The sequence below is a fragment of the Gracilinanus agilis genome, chromosome 4 (genome assembly GCF_016433145.1).
Source record: "Gracilinanus agilis isolate LMUSP501 chromosome 4, AgileGrace, whole genome shotgun sequence".
Lineage (NCBI taxonomy): Eukaryota > Metazoa > Chordata > Mammalia > Didelphimorphia > Didelphidae > Gracilinanus > Gracilinanus agilis.
The window spans coordinates 433,889,200-433,910,460 of record NC_058133.1 but is presented as its reverse complement, the minus strand read 5'-3'; the positions used below and the strand labels follow the sequence as shown (position 1 = coordinate 433,910,460).

Sequence of the window (21,261 nt, the reverse complement as noted above, 5' to 3'; positions counted from 1 at the left end):
TAGAATGTTAGGAGGAAGTGACCACTCTATTTTTCAAAACTCCCTATTTATAAGAAAGAAAAAAATCAGGCATAGTCGCATGAGGACCCTATATTTAAGGGAAATCAGATTTCAAAGGGATTAGAGAATAAATAGAACTGCCAGTTTAGGAAAAAAAACAACAGTTCAAGCATGATATGATTGCATTTATAAAACTCAAAATTTCAAAAAGGATGGGAAAAGATCATTCAAGAGACTAAAGAGAGTAATTATAGATACATAGCAGTCTCATACAAATTTAAGAGTTTTTTAAAAAAAAGGCCAAAGATATAACATAGGGGGAAATGGGCAGTTTGATAATAATAAATAACAAAAGTCTTACACAAAATAAGGCACACTGAATATCAAAAAAGCAATAGCTGGCAATGAAATGGAATAACAGAGGTTCAGAGGTATCTCAATTGATAAGGTAAGAGAGAGGGGGAGAGTGGGGTGGTAGGGTGGGCAAGGTAGAGAAGAGAAGGGGAGTGGGGAATGAATCCATGCAACAATGGGGAATATACTCCCTCTTTCAAGACAAATCATTCCAGTTTTAGACAGTTGTTAGGAAATTTTCCTTTAGCTCAAGCAAAAATCTCTCTGCAACTTCTAATCACTGGTCTTGGTACTGCCTTCTAGGACCAAACAAAATTAGGTCCTTGTTGGAGTTATATATATATATATATATACATATACATATACATATACATATACATATACATATACATATACATATACATATACATATACACACACACTTTTTTATCTTAGTCTTAATACAAAAGAATTTCAAAATTAATGTCAGTACATAGTGGTTCTCAAAAACTATCTGATGATTTTACATTACTGAAAAGCTAACTCGTTAAACAACTGCAAGTATTCTTCCTTCATAAATACCTAAAAATATAAAAAGCAGGGACAGACCTTGGTTTTTACTCAGATGACCTTATTTCTATTATTACTATAATTTCAATGTAAAATTTAATACTACTGAGTTTGCTCACTGTAAATCATCTGTTTATGTAGCATTTCAATAACTATTTCTTGAATTAAATGTACAGGTATTTTAAAGGGAAGTTATATTATGTCTCTTACATGGATCACCAATTTTCAAAGAATTGCACTTTAATAAATTCAGTGGACATGAAAACCATAAACACAATGTAATCTTTTCTTTATGGTTCAGAAAGTATTTCAGAATTTTCTAGTGACTCTGGGTTGCCATTACAAACTTCATATAGCAAAATGCCTTCTTCTCCCCTTTTTAAAGACAAAAACTCAATCTCTTGTATTTTGTTACTTTGAAAGATATTTTTAGACCAAGTATCTTTCTGAATTAAGCAGCTTTTTTTTTTGTTTGTTTGCTTAGATGAGACGGAAGTGACTAGCAGAATGCTAGTTGGACTCAATGACCCCTAAGATCCCTTCTAAATCTATAAACACTATCCCCATTTTTACAGATAAAAGATCATGGACAAATAGCCAAGCTGGGGCCAATGAAGAATTCAAATCCAGAATTTCCACATCCACTACTCTTAACTTACTATGCTACAGCTATGCCTATAGTCATTTAGATTTAATTAGTACAGAAGATCCTTGAATTTAAGGTGGAGTAGGCTAATTCATGCTCTCCACCCAGAGATGGCGCCAAAACAAAACTCACAAGTCTAGGGAGAACAGATACTGTTTTGCATTAACTGCTTTCAAGAATTTTACTCATAGGTGGATGATTTAAGAATGAAGCCCAAAGAAATAATTCTAAGAAACTCCATAAAAATATGATTTCTAAAGCTAAAAGGGTTTTAAAAATTCTAATTTTACAAATGAGAAAACAGAGGAATAGAAAGTAGAAATGAACATTTAGATGGTAATGAATAAAGCATTTTAAGTGTTTATTAACAAATAGTCAATAAAAAATGTTTTAAGTGCCTATAATGTGCTGGGCACCCTTCTAAAGGCTAGCAATACACAGAAAAACAAAAGCAGAAAGTCCAAATCTGAGAGAGAGAGAGAGAGAGAGAGAGAGAGAGAGAGAGAGTGTGAGAGTGTGTGTGTATGTGTGTGTGTGTGTGTGTAAATAACATGCAAAATGCAAACAACTAGGTAGAAATAAGATATGTACACAATAAAGGTTACATTGGGAAATTATCAATAGATGGACAACTGAACATAGAAGTAAGGGGAAATGGGAAAGGATTCCTGCAGAATGGGAAATTTTAGATAGGACTTATAGTAAGGAAGTAAATCCAAGCAGGGAAGATGGGGAGGATGTTCCTTTGAGTAACAGCATGGCCAATATCTGAAAGTTATGTGAGGAGATATAAGAAAACTGATAAGGTATGGAGAAGGGATAGGAGGAAAGAGGAAGCCACGGCAGGCTTTGAATGCCAGAGTATATTGTGTTTGATCCTGATGGTGATAGGGAACCAAAGGGATTTAGTGAATAGAAGAAAGTCCTCAACTTTTAAGAAAACTGTGTTGGCTGCTGAAGAATAATGAATGAACTGGAGTGGGCAGAAAATTGGGACAGAGGGACCAATTAAAAAAGTCACAACCCATGTTCTCAAGAAGCTCACATTCTAATGGGGCAAATATATATATGTGGAATTTATTAATTACTCATTTGCTAATTTTTACTAGAAAATTGAATTCTGTTATTTTTCCACACCATAGTTTTCCCAGTTATTTTTCAATTGATGAACACTGACTTGTGTTTTCAGTTCTTTGCTACCCCAGTGTATATGAGTATTTTGGTGTGTATTGGACCTTTTTTTTTTTTTTTTTTTTTTTGGTCTTTGACTGCTTTGGGGTTTATACCCACTACCTGGGACTGCTAGGTCAAAGCCATACCTAGAAATTCAAGTCTATAGGTTTATGGTTCCTTTCTCCTTCTGCTATACTAACAGCATAAAATGGTTACTGATCAAAAAATTCAAGGAAGATATATTCTACAAAGAATCACATGGTAGTGGTAGTTACTACCTATCCTGCCCCAACCACAATTCAATAGATCATAAGGTTTTGTTGGGTTTTTTTTATTTTTAGGTCAGATTTTTTTTTCTTTGTTTTCCCATTGCCTAGTACATTGTGGGTACTTACAATGTTTTACTGAATGAGTATCTCCTTTCCAAATACCACTGTTAAAGCTTAAAAGAGTACTAATAAGCCTAATTAAAATGTTTTTGAGGGAAAAATTAATCATTGTTCACCCACAACCTAGTATAAATTCACCTAAGAAAGAGATAAGAGGCACTCAAAATGAAGCTTTCCCTGCGACCCAGAAAAAGAAGAAAAATAGCAGCCCTAGGTAAGTTTAGTGATTACCAAAGAACAAAGTTTCTGTGGGAAAAGAAGAGGAGGCAGAGGGAGGATACAAAACAAAGGAGTTAAAGATAACAAATGGGGAAAAAATGCTTCCATATAGCCTAAAAAAAATCCTCCTATTTATACAGCATTCTTAATGTACTTTCCTAACAACAAACATAGAAATGGGTACTGAAAGTGTTGGTCATCCCCCCTTTTCATTAGAAATTCAGGATCTGACAGGATAAATGACTTAGTAATAATCACAAGAATACTAGGATCTAGTCATAGAATCATAGCTGGACAGGTTCAGGACCTCATATATAATCCCCTACCCCCCAATATAGCAAAGTCAGAATTTAAACCTAGGTTTTCAGATAGAAAATCTAGTGGTCTTTTTCCTTCAGGATACTGCCTTCTATTAACATTCTTTCTTCAAAGTCTAGTTCTAGTATAACCTCCTTCATGAAGCTTTCTTTGATTTTTCCCTCTTAGACAACATCATCAAATTTTCATTGATTACTTTGAATTTCTCCTTTGGTTCTTTCATTATCTCTGATACTAATTTATCTGCCAAGATTTTTATTACTCAACTACTTTACTCTAGCTTCCTTTAAGTAAGGTGCCATCATTTTTCATTCTTGAATTCTCAGTGCCTAGAATGTCTTTCAATAATTTAATAAATAAATGCTTAACAAATTGCACAATATTAGACAATGATTTCCTTTTGAAACCAATAGTACTTTACTGCACTTGTGTGACTTTTAATGAGATCACATAAAATGCCACTAGGTTTAAGAGTAATATATAAAAACAGAGAAATATGGAGAGTCCTATCATATCAGTTAAGTCACAAATTGTCTGCAGAAATGGGAAAATGAAAAAAGAATCCCAAAATCAAAACAAAAAAAAAATTCTAATTATTATGCTGAAAGGGATACTTAAGACAATCCCAGAATTAAGACAATGACTCAAAAACAAATTCAACTACAATTCCTCAAAGAGTTCTGAAGCAAGAATTTTTTTAATTTTCAAAATGTTTTTATAAATTAAATGAAAGTACTAGTAGACACTGGAAAAGAAATAGGAGCTATGAAAGAAAGAAGTGGAAAGGGAATTAATATAAGAAATGGCCTTGGACAATATACAAAAGTCCTATTTGCCTGAGTTTCCTCATTCTAGTCTCTTTGCCAAGAAAATTCCAAAAAGGGTCATAAAAGTTCCACAACTGAAGATGACAAAATAACAGAAAAAAAGAAATATAAAATTTTTTTTTGCCCAAGCCCAAAAAACTCTCTTAAAAAGAAAATGGACTAAAAAGAAGAGAATGACTTCATGAGAAAATAAGAAATATTAAGAGTCAAAACACTAAAAAAATGGGTAAAATGTAAGTAGTTATAGTCAAAACAGTTAAAGTAGAGATAATCTATAAGTCACTGGACAATCTAAAAGTCATAAGCAAACAAGAAACCTAGACATTACATTTCTTTCTTAAAAAAAAAAAAAAACCCTTACTATCCATCCTAGGATCACTATTAATTACTGGCTCAAAGGCTGAAGAGTAAGTAGTAAGGACTAGGCAATAGGGCTTAAATTGACTTGTCCAGTCATACATCTAAGAAGTGTCTGAGACTTTCTCTCCCTAGACTTGGCTCTCAATCTACTCAACCACCTAGCTGCCCCATCTAGGCATTACATTTCAGAAAATCTTAAAAGCAAATGGCCCAGTGAAAGGAGCAGAGCCAGAAGAACATTGTACACAGAGACTGATATACTGTGGTAAAATCGAATGTAATGGACTTCTGTACTAGCAGCAATACAATGACACAAGACAGCTCTGAGGGATTTATGGTAAAGATGTTACCCACATTCAGAGGAAGGTCTGCAGGAGAGGAAACATATAAGATAAACAACAGCTTGAACGCATGGGTCGGGGTGGACATGATTGAGGGTATGGACTCGAAACTACCACACCAATGCAACTACCAACAATTTGGAAATTGGTCTTGATCAAGGACACATGACAAAACTAGTGGAAATGTGCATCGGCCATGGGTGGGGTGAAGGGGATAGGAGGAGCATGAATCAGGTAACCATGTTAAAAATGTATATTAATAGGGGCAGCTGGGTAGCTCAGTGGAGTGAGAGTCAGGCCTAGAGACGGGAGGTCCTAGGTTCAAACCCGGCCTCAGCCACTTCCCAGCTGTGTGACCCTGGGCAAGTCACTTGACCCCCATTGCCCACCCTTACCAATCTTCCACCTATGAGACAATGCACCGAAGTACAAGGGCTTAAAAAAAAAATGTATATTAATAAATGTTAAAAAAAAAATTAAAAAAAAAAAAAAAAAAAAAAAGCAAATGGCCCAAGGGGCAGCTGGGTAGCTCAGTGGATTGAGAGCCATGCCTAGAGATGGGAGGTCCTAGGTTCAAATCCGGCCTCAGACACTTCCCAGCTGTGTGACCCTGGGCAAGTCACTTGACCCCCATTACCTACCCTTACCACTCGTCCACCTATAAGTCAATACACAGAAGTTAAGGGTTTAAAATAAAAAAAAAAAAAAAAAAAAAAAAAAGCAAATGGCCCAGATCTCTTAGCATCTGTAGGAAAAGTAGAAATAAAAAGAATCCACTGTCATTTCCTAAAAGAAATGTCAAAGTAAAAAATCCCAGGATCATAGCCAAAACTTCCTAGTCAAAGAAAAAATGCAGCAAGTGAGCAACCAGAAATGAAGAATTTAAATAGGAAATCAGGATCACACATCATCATCATCATCATCATCATCATTATTATCATCATCACAGCAACAGCAACAACTACTATCATGAAGACAGCTCTTTAATCTGATTTCAAGGTAGCTGGAGAGTAAAAGTTGGGAATACAAATCTCTTTTCCCCTTACAATAACCTTCAGAGGCAAGTGCTATCATTATCCACATTTTACAGTGGAGGAAACTGAGTCAGACAGTGGTTCAGTAATTTATTTAGTGACCAATAGCACACAGTTATTAGTATCTGAGGCTGGATTTGAAATCAACTATTCTTTCTTTTTTTTTTTTTTTAACCCTTGTACTTCAGTGTATTATCTCATAGGTGGAAGATTGGTAATGGTGGGTAATGGGGGTCAAGTGACTTGCCCAGGGTCACACAGCTGGAAATCAACTATTCTTGACTCTAGGCCCAGCAGTTCTGCAGCACCACCTAGCTGCCTAGAGATGATTTAGCAGTCACCAATATAAAGAAATGGAAAAATTGGAATATGGTATTCAAAACAGCAAAGATGTTTACAGACAAGAATAACTTAGCCATCAAAACTTGAGTATAACCCTATAGGAGGAGAAAAAATGGACCTTTAATGAAAGAGAAGTTCCAACCATTTTTGATGAAAAGACCAGAAATGAATATAGAGGCTCAAGTACAAAAACAGACATCAAGAGAAACATAAAAAGGTAATCAGAACAAGGGATCAAAAACGGGTAAGCTGCTTATATTAAAAAATAGGAAGATACAGTTTTCCCCTCTGAAATTATTATCAACTGAGGTGAGGCCAGAGAAGTATAATTAAATAGAAGGCATAGGACTGTTCTATGTCTTAATGATCTTTTTTTTTTTTTTTTTGTAAAGAATGAAAAGACAGAGAATGAGGAATATATTAGAAGAAGGGAGAGGAAGGCTAGGAGAAATTACCTCATATGATAGGGGTGGAAAGGAGGAAGATCTATAAGGGAGAGGCTGACACTTGGGCTGAACATGTTAAAGGAGGGGGAAATATAAAACATTTTTTTAAATTGGGTACCAAAATATATTATGATTAAGAGGTAAAGAAAAAGGAAAGGGATAGTGAGTGAATTAGAGGAAGGGTAGCTTAAGGGAGGGATTATTCCCAGAAAAACAAAGGATATACAAAAATATTCATCTTTTTGGAGGTGGCCTCAAATCAAGGGTGCCCATCAATTTGGGAATGGTTTAACAAGGTACAAGGAAGTTATACAATAACAAGGGCCACTGATCAGCATAATGACCAAACATAATTCCAGAGAACTAAAGATGAAACATACTTATAAAAAAGTGGGAGACTCAAAGTGCAGACTGTTTTTACATGACCAATGGGGAAATTAATTATTATATATGTTTTTGACAGGGGTTTTAATTTTTCATTCTTTTTCAACTGGCAAAGAAGGCAGATTTCTACTAGTTAAAAAAAAATTTTATTTAAAAAAAAAAAAAAAGAAAGAAAACCAAACTTAAGATCTAAGATTTTGAGGTTTTCTGACAGTAAAATATAAGCAAAATTGCTACTGCTGCTATTTCTACCCATTATCATCACCATCACTGGCATTTATATAATGTCTACTATATGCCAGACAAATGCTAAACATTTTACAAATATTATCTCATTTGATCTTAAGTGGTAAATGCTATAATTATCCTAATTTTATAGCTGAGGGAGCTGAGGTGAATAGAAATTAAGTGACTTGGCCAAGGTAGCACTCTTAAAATAAAGCCAATAATATCTGTAATATTTATATTCCAAAGGCAAAGGGGAGAAAATTCTGTGTAATTCTTAAAACACTATGTAAATGTAAACTACAATGATCATATTTATAAAAGGAAATAAATCTGTAAACTCATTGCTATAGTGAACCAAACATAGAACTAATTAACACATGTCAAACTAGCTATCAAAAAAAAAAAAAAGTCCAGAGAAATGTGTCAACAGTGTTATTTATTAATAAGGTAATGAAAAAGACGTTGTTTGGGCAGTGTCCCACATGGGACTTTTCCACAACCACCTTTCTCAGGCATTCATTCACCCATCCTTGTCAACAGCAGAAAGGTACCAGGAAGAAGCATGGGAGCCTTATTTGGAAATATTATTCATTTATTTTGCATTATACATGCTAGGTTTTCATTCATGAGAATATCTAAAGACCCTACTTTGGCTAAATATTTGCAAAGGGACTTTATCACATTTTTCTATCCTCCAAAACCAAGCCTAACACTTTGTAATGAAACCCTCCATAAAAATCAACCATAAAAATTTTAAGGACTAAAAGTGAATCATTCTAAAAAAATTGCCAAATCAGGCCAGTAAACTAAACATCCTTCAAGTGTCCATATTCACCATTTACTTAAGACTCCCTATGTTTCTTGTAGACAGATATAATTATATGATGAATCTTTTATATTCCATAATACTTATTAGTATACTTCATTTTGAATAGTGAAATCATTTCAAAAGTGGGGGGAGAAGGGAAGAGAATAACATCTTTTCCAATCTTTAAATAAGTGTTAGGAAAACTGACTTCAATACTAGCCTAGCAGAAATACAATTTTAAAGTTTCTTCTGGATTTGGAAGTCTGGCAGCTTAATGCTAAGTTTTTTTTCAAAATATTAAATTTTTCAGTTTTTATATTAAAAAGGTAAATTTTCTCTTTCATAGAAACTTGATAAGTATGCTTATTTGAAAAACTAAAATCTTGACATAAACAAGCAGTTTTCAGATGAAGAAATCAAAGCTATCAATAATCATATGAAAAACTGTAATAAATCACTCTTGATTAGAGAAATGTAAATTAAAAAAACTCTGGGGTAGTAACACCTTACACCTATCAGATTGGCCAATATGACAGGAAAGTGATAAATGTTGAAGGGAATGTGGCAAAATTGGGTACATTAATGCGGAGTTGGGAGTTGCCCAGGCTGGAGGGAAATTTGGAACTATTTTAGCCCAAAGGGCTAGAAAACTGTACATATCCTTTGATCCTATAAAACCACTACAAGGTCTGTATCCCAAAGAGATTTTAAAAAGGGTAAAGGATCTACTTGTACAAAAACATTTATAGCTGCTCTTTTTGTGGTGGCAATGGGATGCCCATCAACTGGAGAATAGCTAAGCAAATTGTGGTATATGATGGTGATGGAATGAATACTACTGTACTTTAAGAAACGAACAGGATGATTTCAGAAAAAGCTTGAAAAATCTACACAAACTGATGCAGAATGAAATAAGCAGAACCAGAACAACATTGTACATAAAAATAGCAATATTGTAGAATGATCACTGTGAAAAACTTAGCTACTCTCAACAATACAACAATAAAAGACTTATGACAAAGAATACTATAACTCCTCTAGAACAAGAACTGTTGGACTCAGATGCAGATCAAAACACTTTATTTCTCACTTTAGTTTGTGTTTATTTGGGGGTTTGGGTTTTATATGGGAATTCTCTTACAACAATGACCAATATGGAAGCATATTTTGCATGAAGGAAGAAGATTTCGATCTTATAATTCAGAAAACACATGTGGAAAATAGTCATGTATTTGGCAAAATAAAATCTTTCTTGAAAAACACTTTGTGTGGGGCAGCTAGGTAGCTCATTAGATTGAGAGTCAGGCCCAGAGATGGGAGGTCCTGTATTCAAATCTGACCTCAACACACTTCCTAGCTGTGTGATCCTGAGCAAGTCACTTACTTAACCCCCATTAACCCCCATTGCCTAGTTCTTACCATTCTTCTGCTTTGGAACCAACATAGAGTATTGGTTCCAAGACAGAAGGTAAGGGTTATTTAAAAAAAAATCTTTTTTAAGAAAAACTAAAATCTTCTCATAAACTGACCTACATTTCAGTCTCATTTATATATCAAGAAAGAGATTCTTAATAGAAAAGTGATAAAAAGATAAGTCAGTAGAATTGAGACTCATAAATGGAATATTGCTCCAAAAGAGTATGAATTTCAAAAGGAAGGACATGAGGTGAAAAAAAAAAAAGAACTGAGAAGCAATGCATATCAAAAGTATATTTCATTGGGGGCAGCTGGGTAGCTCAGTGGAGTGAGAGTCAGGCCTAGAGACAGGAGGTCCTAGGTTCAAACCCGGCCTCAGCCACTTCCTAGCTGTGTGACCCTGGGCAAGTCACTTGAGACCCCCATTGCCCACCCTTACCACTCCTCCACCTATGAGACAATACACCGAAGTTAAGGGTCAAAAAAAAAAAAAAAGTATATTTCATATAAGAAAATCCAAGAACCAAAGAGAAAAACAAGGCTCTCAAGGAATACAAAAAAGACAACATGAAAAGAAAAGTAAGAATGATGGAATATAATAAAGAATTTGGGAAATGACTTAATAGCAATGGGAGACTTCCATTATCTGAACATTTATTGGAGCTCTCCATCCAAAATCAGGAAAATCAATAATTTCCTGACTTGCCTTAAAGACAATTTTCCAAGACAATTTTCATTCTTCAAAAGACGGCAGAACTAATGAACAGGAAGTTCATTTTGTTGATACCTACAAACAAGAAGGTAATTGTTTCAAGGATGGGAAGTGGGGGATGGGGAAATTACCTTATCACAACCTATGGCACACTTGCAGCCTTCCTCCACCCACCCACAGTGCTCATTATCAGAATGGCAAAGGGCCCCTGGGGGAGCTGCTCCTTCCCCTCTCCCAGTGTGCAGATATTTTTTTCCATTCCCCCACCCCTCCACTCAGCAGGCCAAAGGGAGCCAAGTGGGCAGCTCATAGGCAACAGAGCTGGAGGGAAGCAGAGCGCTAGGGCCACTTCCCTTCCCCTCTTCACTTGAGATGAGGACATTTTTTTCACTTCACCCGCCCCTCTGCACAGCAGCCCAACAGGAGCACTTTCTCCCTCCACTATAGGGGATTGGGGGGTGGTGGGTGGTGTCAGGGACAGGACAGGCAGCAATCTGGGGGGTAAGGGGGAGCACAGCACTCAGTCTCTAAAAAGTTTGCCATCACTGTCTTATCATAATAATTTGTTCCTTTGTTTGACAGTGAAAAAGAGGAAATCTGCAATGCATTTCAGATTTCAGGAAAGTAAGATTTAACAATTTGGAGAAAAGATAAGTTTAATCAATAGAGTGATATGGGATTCACCAAAAAAAAAAAATTTAACACAACAAGAGCAGTTAGGTGGTTCACAGGATAGAGTGCTAGATATGGAATTAGGAAAACCAGAGTTCTCACCCAGATAAAACTGTGTAACTCAGTACTATAGAAAGCCATCAGGTAAGACAAGAACAAAATGGAACTTTATTAGCTTTCCACTAAATTCAGGCCTCTTCTATCTAAACCAATACCATCCTCTAAACCCACATGTACAACCTCAGAATCATATTTATTCATTTTCCTTCATCTCCTTTACCCATCAGTAAGTCAGTCAACTCTTGATGATTCCACCTTTGATCTTGTTCCCCCAAAAGACTGCTAGACATCTTTGCTAGGATGTTTGATATGCATCTCAATCAGTTGGCCTCCCAACACTCTCCAAAACAAAAAAATGCAAACTCACTGTTTCCCCCACAGGTATCACTGTCTTTCCAGTTTCCACAGGTGACAACTGTGGAGTCATCTGATAACCTTGACACTCAAAAATCCTCCCCAATCAGGCTTTCATCACCTCTCATCACTGTGACTAATTGATCTCCCAGACTTTTATCTCTTCACCACAGCTGCCCAATCGACATTCCTAAAGCACTTGTTATTTTACTTTCCCCGTTTTCAGAAGCCTTGGTGGCCCCCTTTTGCTTCTAAGATAAAATAGCAATTCATATAGGCATTTTAAGTCCTTCCTCAATCTGGCTCCAACTTCTATTGTCAGATTTCACATTTTTCTCTCACTTACACACTTTAAACTCGAGTCAATCTGATTAGCTTATGGTGCCCAATATATACATCCAATCTTCTGCCTGGGTAAAATCTGTCTACAACATAGGTAATTCCCCCATTAAGTGCTCCCCCAGGGCTCACTTGCACCTCCCTAGCTGCCCTTCAGGGCGGCTGGAGGTCATTAGATCTTTCCAAAACTAAGTCAAGTCCCTCCCCTAAACTATTCTCCAAAAAAACGTCTCTATGGTTTACATTCATTTATCTGCATGGGTATTCATTTTCCCAAGTAAAAGAAAGATAAAATCCCAGAGAGAAAGGACTGTTTCATGCTTGTCTAATCTCCCACACCTACTACAATTGATAGGAAGAACAGTTGTAAGATTTCTTCAGTTTAGAGAGGATCTGGTGAGGAGTTTCTTCTACCAATTCACATTAGCATTCTCTCCTCTCCCTCATCCCCGGACCCACTCTTCCCTAAGACTTTCTGTGTCCAGATCTGGTTCTCTAGCCTAGCTGCCCCCTCTTACCTGGTCTGTCTCAGTTTCTTCAACAGTATTGAGAGGGATTAAAAATAGCACCAACTACAAAGGGTGGTGAAGAGGATCAAAGGAGGTAATATTAGGTTAAAGCACACAGCCCAATGCCTAGCACACAATAGGTGTTATATAAATACTAGCTATTTACTATTATTATTACTATCGAAGCCAGGTCTTCTTGACTCCAAGGTCATTCTCAAATTAACTGTCTTTTACCTTGCATAGACACCAATAAGTGTTTGTCAATAAAGAAAGATTTGCCTAAGTTCCAAATTGTTCACCAGAATGGTCAGATCATTTCATAGCTTAACAACAGTGCATTAGTTTCTAATCTTCCTACAGTCACTCTAATGTTGCCTATTTTCAATTTTTTTTAAATCATCTCTACCTATCTGCAGCATGTGAGGTGATGGTTATTTTTATTTGTATTTCTCTTACTATTAATGATCTAGAACATATTCTCAATATGGCAGTTTGTGGTTAAATTTTCATAATTACTATTTCTTAGAGAAAAGAAATCATAGTTAATAGGCTTTTTAGTCAAGGATATTTACAACATGGCTGTTCCCCCTCATCCCTGTGCCATGTTGGCATTTGTGCCTTCATATGAACTATTTTATCTAGTCCAGAGGTTGGCAAACTGGCCTAGAACATTGCTGAGCTACTTTTGTATTTGCCAGGAGCTAAAAATATTTTTTATGTTTTAAAATAAAGTTTTATTATATTTGAATATGTAAAAATCATTCTTAGTCTAGTCTATAATTTAAGAAATATGATGAATTCAGGAAAACCTAAAAATCTGCATTAAAATGACAGTCAAATAAGCAAAGCAGGAGAACAATTTAGATGACTGCTATAACTTAGAAAACAACTACATAAAAGTGATTCTCAGTATAGAATGAGTCATGATTCTTGGACAATACTGATTGTGTCAAGAGTTTTGTTTTTATCTTTTCTTTTTCAATGTTATGGGAGAGGAGAGAAAAAAGATTTTGTTAAAAAAATTAAAATGCACAAACCCCTTAAAAAATAACTGCTAAGCTGTCACAAAAGGAAAATGATAAATGCTGTGAAGGGAATATGGGAAAAAAAGGTACACTAATGCACTCTAGGTGGAACTTTGAACTAGTCCAACCATTCTGGAGAATAGTTTTTAACTATATACCCAAAGACCTAAAAAACTGAATAGCCTTTGACTCAACAACACCACTACAAGGTCTATATTCCAAAGAGATCAAAAGAAAAAGAAAAAGGACCTATATGGACAAAAATATTTACAGTAGCTTACTGTGGTGGCAAAGAATTAGAAACTATGGGGATATTCATCAACTGGGGAATGAACAAGTTATGATTTATGAATGTGGTGTAATATTATTGTGCTATAAATAATGAGGTGGATGATTTTCAGAAAAATCTGGACTCATATGAATGAATAGAATCAGGATTCACATAGTAACAGCTATTTTGTTTAGATAATCAACTTATGAAAGACTACAAAGTAATCTAATCAACACAAAAATGATCCACCACAATTCAAAAGGATGCATGATGAAAAATGCTATCCAGCTCCAGAGAGACAATGGCTATGCTCAAAATATAAGCTAAAGCTTATTTTTTTTCTTGCTTTTTTTTTGGGGGGGGGGGGGGTGGGAAGGAATGGAGGGTCATAGGAAAACATGGCTCACATGGGAATTTGTTTTGTTTGACTTCCTATTTGCAAAGGGTTTTCTATTTCTTGCCTTCTGAAGGAATAAGGACAGAGAATTTCGAACTTAAAAGTTTAATGAAAAAACATTATTGAATTTCTTCAGATCTCTGATAAATAGAACAGTCAATTATGACCTTCCAAAACAAGTATGTTGAAGTTTGACTTTTGTCTTTTAAACAGTTTATATGGGAAGACCTGAAGATGAGTTAGCTAGATGGCTTAGCTATCAAAACTAACTCTAACATGGGCTATATTTAATAAAAGTAGATTACAGTAAAAAAGGGAAATGATAGTACCATTATTCTGTGAGCTAGTTGAGGCTTATCTATAATATATATAATATATAAGAATTATATATTCACTTTTCTAAACTATATACAATGTAATTCTAAGTCATTCTTGAACTAAAAATCTCCAGGCATTCTTTATTATCTCTAAGGTAAAATGAAAACTCTTAAGTCTAGTACCTAAAGCACTACATATTCTGATTCAAAACTACCCTACACTATGATTCCAATCTATCTTCCCTCTAATATTTCAGTCAAAAGTTTCATGTTTCCCCAAATTTAGCATTCCATTTCTAGTCCCAAAACTTTCATAAACTTTCTCATTCTTAGAATTAGAAAGAATCTCTTTCTTAAAATAAGATAATTTTTATAAACTAACACATTTTACAACTAACTGTGTAAGACTTTAAGTCTGCTTATAAGGGGGAAGCTAGGTGGCTCAGTGAATTGAAAGCCAGGTCCAGAGACAGAGGTTCTGGGTTCAAATTTGACCTCAGTTACTTCCTGGCTATGGGACTTCATAACCAAATTGTATTAATTCTAAAGTGGAAGGTAACGGTTAAAAAAAAAAAGTAAATTCAATTCAAAGAATCATAATTCCCACCTCTCAGCCAAAGGGAGTGAATAGAGTAGAAAGAGAAACTTTGTCAGACTAAGCCATTGTGTGGATTTATTTTGCTTGATTATTCTTGTTACAAGGGAGAGGTTTGTGTTTGTTTCTGTTTTAGATTAGAGCTGGGAGAGAAATGGAGTGACAAGATGATAAAATAAGAAAAAATAGTGTGTCAATGAAACATTTACTTTAAAATACACAGTAGAGTGGAAGGAACTTGAGAAGAGATATTGACAAGCTAGGCACTGGGATAACTATTTTGTTAAATCTGATATATACTTTTCAAAAAAGAAGCCATATATAAGGTTTATGATTTCATATATAACCCTTTTTGTTTAAAAAAATCTTTTGTTTTTCTTTAAGGCTTTCTTTTATAAAGTCTTTAATGTTTAACCTACTTTGTCAGTGCTCTTCCCCTACCCACATTAACTTGTCTTCATTTGTGTACGTGTACTGCATTTATATCTGCCACTAGAATATGAATTCCTTGAGGAAATGGTCTTTTTTTCCCTTTTGTCTTTGTATCCTAAAGTTTAGCACAGATAGTCATTGATAACCCAGAATATTTCTGATAGAGCAATCATAAAATAGGGTCTTAAAAATACAAATGTCCACTCTGCAATTGTAAATGGTCAAAACAGATAAACAAGGGCAGTGTTAAAGAGTCAGGTCTGGAGTCAGGAGGTCCTAGACTCAAACCTGACCACATTTACCTTCCTCTGTGACCCTATCATTTTACCCCAATTGCCTAGTCCTTACCACTTGTTTGCCTTAGAAACAATATTACTGATTCTAAGACAGAAAATAAAGCTTTAAAAAAAAAATGGTTTTTGGATAAAGAAATCAAAGCCATAGACATGAAAAATGCTCTAAATCACTACTGATTAGATAAATGCAAATCAAAACAATTCTGAAATATCTCTTAACTATCAGATTAGCTAAGATGACAAAAGGACAAAATGACAAATGTTAGAGGAGCTGTTGAAAATGGGGACAATAACACACTGTTAGTGGAACTGAGAATTAATCCACCCATTTCAGCTATTTGGAATTATATCCAAGAGCTTTTTAAAATGGTGTATAACAGTAAACCCAGCAATACCACTTGTTAGGTCCATTCCCCAAGGTGATCAGGGAAATCAGGGATATGAAGGAAAAGGAAAAGAACCTGTGTGGAGTGAGAAATCAGTGTGTTATTCTCAAGTTATTAATATCTAAAAGTTGGTATCCCCACCCCATATCCTTATAAAAACTTTACAGCTTTAAGTGAGTCTATCTGGTAATTGCCCCAGGGAGGAGTCCCAGACTGATGGTCTTAGATCCAGAAATATTAAGTATCCTTTTTTCTTAGAAGACTCTCCTATTGTAGTATCTTTGGATTATTGAAGCTTCTTCCAGGAGGCCAAACCCAATGGCTTGACTGATCCTCTCATCAGCCCCTCCTAGATAATCCAGTCCTGTACAACTCCCCTCCCGGTATAGGTCTCCAACTTCTGGATCATTTCTTTAAAATACTGATTTGCTTGATGTATCCATTGTGAAACTATTCTCCAATTTATTTATTTATTTGTTTGTTTATTTATTTAGGTGTTAATTAGCTTGAATGTGTCCATTGTAAAGCCAATGTAAAACTATTCAACACTTCCCAACTACAGTAAAAATGTTATAATCCCTTCTGGGAGACTTGATTACATCAGGATTCTCCATTAGTAAGGGATTTTTCTGTGAATTTGGGGGCATGTCTTGGGTCCATGACTAGAGACAGTGCCCCTCCCCCATCTACCTCTCAATAAAGCATTATATTTTAAATGACTGCTTTCCACGGTCATATAGTTTTTAGAAGTTTGAAATTTCCATGGTCCCTTCAATATCCACTTCTACAAACCATTATATTCAAAAATATTTATAGCAATTCTCTTTATGGTGGCAAAGACCTAGCAATCAAGGGTATATCCATCAGTTGGGGAATGACAGAAAAAGCTGTGGTCTTTGATTGTGATGGAATACTAACTAATATGCCCTAAAAAATGATGCACACAGACTATTCAAAACTTGGAAAGACCTACATGAAATAATGAAGAGTGAAATGAGATTATATTCAACTACAGAATTAATATTTAAAAAATAACTTGAGAATGCCCATCTCCAGAGAAAAATGATAAATAGAAACACAAGACATCATTAAAATATTTAAATTTTTTAGTCCATTTATGCCTTTGTAATAATAAACAGAGCCAGAAACCAATGTTATGATTGAAGGGAGATAGAAAAAGTCTATGAGGGTGAGACTCTCTTCTAGCTCTCCCCTCCCACCGAATATACTCTGGAAGACTTTGAGGGGGTGTCACCCCAAAACTGGGTGACCTGGATGATTGTGCCACCCCACAGGAATTGGGGGCAAGGCTTCCCTATAAGATGAGGTATGTGGTACCCCAAACCAATTCTAAATGAGGGCAGGGTTCATACAAGCCTCCCCAGAGGTCAGACAAATTCACAGCAGGTGGTCTGGCTCCAAGATGGAGGCAGCCAGACTAAGCAGTGGTTCCCCTCTCCCTTGTGCCCTCTCAGGCACTCTGGAATAATAGTCAGGTACTCTGACTAATGAATGGCTTTTATTATTCGCAATTCAGGGATTGGGGAAAGGGTTGTGAAGGGCAGAGGGATTTTGGGGTTCTTTCTTCTCGATTTCTATGGGGACCATCACACAGGTAGGAACCTTTGGGGTTCCCACTCCTAAGCGTCTCCCCTCCTCCCTTCTTCTGTTTCTATTTCTAGTTCTATTTCTATCCTTTCCTATAATTGTAAATTTGAAAGAAAGCGGATCTCTCAGCAAGGTTGGGTAATGGGTGAAGGAGTCTAAGAGATCACTCCCAGCTAACTGGATGATTGAAGTCTTGCTGGGTGAGATGCGATGGAATCTTTGACCAGGGAATTAGGGTTTCAATGTCCCAAGAAAGCTCCTCAGGAAGCCCTCAGGACTGGATCCAAGCTAGGTTGTTCTCCTCCCTCCCTCAATCCTCCTTCTCCTCCTCCTCCTCCTCCTCCTCCTTTCTCTGCAGCCTTTCCCAGAATTCTCTCTGGTCTCAACTGCCAGTAACTGTCACCAACTATTAGCCACTCCTCTGGCTCATTTTGTCCCACTGCCCTTGCACAAATCCCATCCTTACACCTTTCTTGGTGTGAGGAGGAAGGAGTAAGATACCTAGCAATTTTAATGTAACCAACAAAAGTAAATTTATATACGTGAGTATATAAAATGTATTATGTATGTATTTATGTATCAATTTAAGGAGGGGGGGCTCACATTTAAGTCATTCTTCAGTTGGGTCCAGGTTTTCATGGATCCATAGGGTGTTTTCTTGGCAAAGATACTGGAATGGTTTGTCATTTCCTTCTCCAGCTCATTTGACAGATGAGGAAACTGAGACAGAGTTAAGTCACATAGTTACTTCTTGTACTGCACTGCAACTATCTTAAGTCAACCAATCATTACCTAAATCAGAGGTTCTTAACTTATTTTGTATCATAGGTCCTTTTAGCAGAATAATGTTTTTAAATATGTAAGATTATAAAAGAAAACAATTATAACGAAATAGAAAAAAACCAAGCTCATGGACCACAGATTAAAAACTGATCCTAGATCAACTCATCAATTCTGAACTACCCTGCTCTAGTGCCTTCCTAATGAGTCTTCTGGTCTCTACTCACTCCCCTTTACCAGCACACCTCCTTCACACTAATGCCAAAATAATCTGTGCACTACAAATGTCTCATTAGTTCATTTGTGTACTGAAGATTAAAAGCTTTTTAGCATGAATACAGCAGCTCCCCATTAATCTACAATATAAAATACATATTCTTTAGCATAGCTTGGCATTTTAATGCCATCCACAATTTAGTTCCAACCTGCCTTTCCAGTCTTAATTCGTATTACTCAGTTTCATGAACTCTTTCGTTCCAGATAAACTGGTCTACTAATTGTTCTCCAATCTCATCCCAGCTTCTTACTGGCTACCTTTAATACCTGGGCCTCCCTGGTGGGTGGAGATCAGATGCCATTCTTCTCCAAAAAGAATTTCTGTTCCTTAGCCACACTCCCAAGAAAAAAGTCATTTGTCCCACATTTCTTAAAACACTGGATCTCTCCTGTACCTCTGTTGCATTCTAACTTGTAGTATACTTATTGGTGTACATGTCGTATATCTACCTCCAGGACATCTGCCTGCCAGAACACAGTTGGCATCAAAAAAATCTTCTCACCACCATTACCAGACCCTCCCTTCTGACAAAGAAATTTGAGTTTAAAAACCTAATTCAGTGACATCTGATCACACACACAAGGGTCTGTCCCAGAAGTCTATAAACTCCACAGAGATGTGGGATGTATGTTACATCATCTATTCTCTAGTCTTCATATTACTCAGAGTTCAACTCCCTTTTAGTGATCTATTCATTTAACATTATCTTTTCTTTAGTAACAGGACTGGAAACATTTTCCCATATGTAAATCCTATGTAAATGTAATAATTTTATTATGTAAATCCTACACATTAGGAGAAAAACCTCATTCTTTGGCCCATTCACTACCAAAATGAAGACCATTCCAAGCAACCAGGTGATCAACATACCAGAAAACTTCAACATCTCTCTTAAAGAGTAGGACAGTTATTGTGAAGGGAATCAAGAGGAATCTTCCAAAGGAATTTCAACCATATCAATGTTGAGCTCAGTCTCCTTAGAAAGAATGAAAAAATAGTCTGCAAGGGAGCCAAGTGGTGGGAAATCAAAAAGAACTTGCCTTCATGTACACAATCTGTAGTCAAGTACATAACAGGATTGAAGGCATAACAACCCTAGGTTTTCATTACAAGATGAGGGCTCTGTATGCTCACTTCTCCATCAATGTTGTTATTCAAGAAAATGGCTCACTTGTTTTAATCAGGCATTTTTTAAATGAAAATTATATCCATAGAGTATGCATCAGCTCATGTATGGCCTGTGCTGTTTCTCAAGCCCAGAAAGATGAGTTGACTCTTGAAGGAAATTATATTGAACTTATATCAAACTCAGCTGCTCTGACCCAAAAGGCCAACACAGTCAAAAACAAGGATATCAGAAAATTTTTGGACAGTATATGTTCCTGAGAAAGGCACAGTACAAGCTGCTGAATTAAGTCGGCAAAGATATCAAAGGCAGTGAAGATACCAAAGAAAAGATACCAAAGGCAGTGTTCCTGAGCTGTCAGGTGTCACAATAAAAATACTTTTTGTCCCCATCCCCCTAAAAGGAAAAAAAACACATATTTAGAAACTCTTGATTGAAAAAGTACTAGTGATATGTTGAGAAATAACAAAAAGAGGTTGAATAAAGCCTAAAGTACTATAGAATATTTAAGTGAATACTATCTAATGCATATACTTTTTGTTTGGGGGGGAGGGGAGGGAGGAAGGGGAATGGCCTAGGACTTCAGTGAAAGAGCAAATTCCAAATGTGCAAACTCTCTCATTTAATGCAATTTAGCACCTCCTCTGCCACTTGATTGTGAAAGCCTTCCAGACAGAAACCATCATTTACCTTTTCGGTATCTTTATCACTTAACACAGTGCCCTGGCACATTGTGGCAACTTAATAGTTATTGACTTGACTATCCAAGGCTTAAAGTATAGGAAGTCAGGCCTCCCTGAATAACAACCTGCCTCTTTGTATCTAATAGAACAATTAACAAATTAGAATAAAAGCTTTTTTTTTAACTGGTAGGGAGAAGAGTGATTCTGGATCTCCACTGTTACTTCAAAATTCAAGGAAAGCCCATCAAAACTCCCTTCCTCATATCAGAATGCTGGAGACTATCATTCTGTGTGGAAATCATTGAGTCCCTTTTCCCAAAGGGTTCCCATACTTTGTAAACATGTGGTATAAAATTAGATAACTCTCTTCCTAACAAATGGATGGCGTGGAGTGGGGAGATCTGCTCATAGGTCTGAGAAGCACAATATCAAATGGTTTTTAATAATTACCATTTAAAAAATAAAAGTTGCTAAATTTCTTTTTCAAGGATTCCTTTGTGGATTCCAGAAGATTGGGTCTCCCTATCTCACCTAAGCTAGAACTATAAGTTCAGAGGTCATCCATGAGTCTGATCTCAATACAAATTT

The 21,261-nt window shown here is 36.0% G+C and overlaps 1 protein-coding gene and 1 pseudogene across 6 annotated transcripts in view; one reads left to right on the top strand and one right to left on the bottom strand.

Annotated features, from left to right (window-relative positions):
• AFDN (afadin, adherens junction formation factor) overlaps positions 1 to 21,261 on the bottom strand; it is a 189,074-nt gene that overhangs the window by 111,479 nt on the left and 56,334 nt on the right. The window lies entirely within an intron of this gene.
• LOC123243795 lies at positions 19,698 to 20,250 on the top strand (annotated as a pseudogene).